Raw genomic sequence first — 3,701 nt, forward strand, 5'->3', positions numbered from 1 at the left:
ATAGATAGATAGATGGATAAATAGATAAATAGATCGATAGATGGATAGATAGGTAGGTAGGGAGTTAAATATGTAGCCAAGTAGATAGATAGATAGATAGGTGGATAGATAAATGGTTGATAGAGAAAGAAATAGATACATAGATACATTGATAGACAGATAGATAGATAGATAGAGAGAGAGAGAGAGAGAGAGAGAGAGAGAGAGAGAGAGAGAGAGAGAGAGAGAGAGAGAGAGAGAGAGAGAGAGAGAGAGAGAGAGAGAGAGAAAGAGAGAGAGAAAGAGAGAGATAGAGATAGATAGACAAAGAGAGAGAGAGAGAGAGAGAGAGAGAAAGAGAGAGAGAGATATAGATAGATAGATAGATAGATAGATAGATAGATAGATAAATAGATAGAGAGAGAGAGAAAGAGAGAGACAGAGATAGAAAGAGAGAGAGAGAGAGAGAGAAAGAGTGAAATAAATAAAAAAAGGTAGATAGATAGAGACATACAGACTTGCGTGTACCTACGTGTGTGTGTTTAATTGTTTATATCACTTTATATGTTTTTGAATATCAATTGTTTACATGTGTGTGTGTGTGTGTGTGTGTGTGTGTGTGTGTGTGTGTGTGTGTGTGTGTGTGTATGAGTGCGTCTGTGTGTGTGTGTATATGTGTGTGTGTGTGTGTGTGTGTGTGTACGTATATATGTGCCGATATTCATGTATATACAAATGACACAGGAGTAAAAATTCTCTCGATTTTGATCAATGTACATGTACGTGAATTCTTTGCTGTTCACATTTGTTCAGAACCATCAGGCCATATTGCTCTTCATTGTTTGGATGGAGATGTCTTTCTCCCTACTCCCCCCCCTCCTCCCCATCCCCATCCCAACCCCCATCCCATACTCTTACCTACTCCCCTAACCCCCCTACCCCCTCCCCCTCCCATCCTTCCATTTGAGGAGTGAACCTTTTAGAGTCAAGATTTTTTTTTTTTTTTTGGGGGGGGGAGGGGGTTCTTTCGTTTCTCTTCTAGGCCTATTGCTGGATTATTGTTTTTTTCTCTCTCTATCTATTCAAATTTCATTTTTTTTATTATGGTTATCATTATTATCATTATCTTTATCCTCATTATTGTTATCATTATTATTTTTCATCATCATTACTGACCATTGTTATGATAATAATAATAATTATTATCATTATTATTATCATTATTATCATTATTATTATTACTATTACTATTATACACATAACTTCTACTATCTTTACATACATTTACATTCTATTAATCTCTGTCTTTCTCCTATCGGTATATATATCTATCAATTTATCAATCTATCGATATGTATGTATCATTCTATCTATCAATATATCTATAAATCAATATATTTACGTATCTGTCTATCATTCTATCAACGTATCCTTCTATGAATATCTATCTATCTATCGTTATCTACTTTAGATGAAACACAGAATGATAATTTATCATTTTCTTCTTATTGCGCCTTTGTTTTAGTTCATATTCGTTCACACTACAACGTATAACTATTTATGCTATGTATATGCATAATATGATATATAGACATACCTTATACTAGATACACATATACTAAGAATCATATACATAATTTACACTGTATATATATATATATATATATATATATATATATATATATATATATATATATTATATATATGTATAAATGTATATAAAATATAAAAATTTCATATAATATATATATATATATATTATATATATATATATATATATATATATATAAATATATATATATATATATTTATATATATATACATACACACCAACACACACACACACACACACACACACACACCACACATATATAGATATATGATATATATTATATATATATATATATAATATAGTATATATATATATATATATATATATATATATATATATATATACATACACACTATAAATTATTGACATTTTTCATACTACATGCATACTACAAATTATATTCGTCCTTAATACTATACATAAACACGCTACCATCTATACAACCATACATGACATAACCATACATGCTACCACGTACCAAATACCACGTACCAAATACCACGTGCCAAATACCACGTACCAAAGACCACGTACCAAATACCACGTACCAAATACCACGTACCAAATACCACGTACCAAATACCACGTACCAAATGCCACGTACCAAAGACCACGTACCAAATACCACGTACCAAATACCACGTACCAAATACCACGTACCAAATACCACGTACCAAATACCACGTACCAGATACCACGTACCAGACTCGGTCGCTGGCAACCAATCCTTTAACCCAAATCTTATCCTTCGGAAGATGGAGAACTTGTGTCCAACTTCGACCAGCTATAATCTCAAGATCATATGTGAGCGTCGATCTCTGTCAGGTCTTGGCTCTTGTGCCTTGTATTTTATCTTTTTATTTTCCTTTTTTTTTCTTTCTTTTTTACTTGAGTTATCGTCGGGAGGACAAAAAAGATGTTTTTGTTTACCACATCTATGTGCAAACCGCCTTTTTAAAGTTTCTCTCTCTCTCTCTCTTTATCTCATTTTCTCTCTCTCTCATTCTTACTCTCTCTCTCTCTCTCTCTTTCTCTCTCTCATTCTTACTCTCTCTCTCTCTCTCTTTCTCTCTCTCATTCTTACTCTCTCTCTCTCTCTCTCTTTCTCTTTCTTATTCTATCTACCTCTCTCATTCTTACTCTCTCTCTCTCCCTCTCTCTTTCTCTCTTTCTTTCTCTATCTCTCTCTCATTCTTACTCTCTCTCTCTCTCTCTCTTTCTCTCTCTCATTCTTACTCTCTCTCTCTCTCTCTCTTTCCCTTTCTTATTCTATCTACCTCTCTCATTCTTACTCTCTCTCTCTCCCTCTCTCTTTCTCTCTTTCTTTCTCTATCTCTCTCTCATTCTTACTCTCTCTCTCTCTCTCTCTCTCTCTCTCATTCTTACTCTCTCTCTCTCTCTCTCTTTCTCTCTCTCATTCTTACTCTCTCTCTCTCTCTCTCTCTCACTCTATCATTCTCTCTATCTACCTCTCTCATCCTTACTCCCTCTCTCTCTCTTTCTTTCTTTCTTTCTCTCCCTTTCTCTCTCTCTCTCTCTCTCCCTCTCTCTGTCTCTCTCTCTCTCTCATTCTCTCTGTCTCTCTCCCTCTCTCTTTCTCTCCTTCTCTAATTCTTATTCTTTTTCTCTCTCTCTCTTTTTCTCATTTTTTTTCTCTCTCTCCTTCTCTCTCTCTCTGTCTCTCTCTCTTCTCTCTCTCTCTCTCTCTCTCTCTCTCTCTCTCCCTCCCTCCCTCTCTCACTCTTTCTTTTCCCTTCCTTTCCTCTTTCTCATTTCCTTTCAAAAGTCCTTTCATAATTGTCATGCTAGCGTGTAAATGTGCTGACATTGTTTCCAAAATTATGTCTATTCATCATTTGTCAACTCTTGTGTTTTATATTCTAGAATATCCAGTGAATGCCTAACTTTGGTATTGATCACACAGTCTATTGTTCGATGATTACGTTTTTATTTAATGATACGAATGCATAAAGAGAGAGAATAGAAAAATAAAATTGAGAAAAAACGCGTGAAATAAGCACATTGAGTGAACAGAAAATGGGGCGAATTAGCGCGTAGATTGAGAAAAACGCGTAAAATAAGCATATTGAGTGAACAGAAAATGGAGCAA

The sequence above is a fragment of the Penaeus japonicus genome, unplaced genomic scaffold, assembly GCF_977035675.1.
Source record: "Penaeus japonicus unplaced genomic scaffold, GWHDUDI00000001_assembly GWHDUDI00000007, whole genome shotgun sequence".
Classification (NCBI taxonomy): domain Eukaryota; kingdom Metazoa; phylum Arthropoda; class Malacostraca; order Decapoda; family Penaeidae; genus Penaeus; species Penaeus japonicus.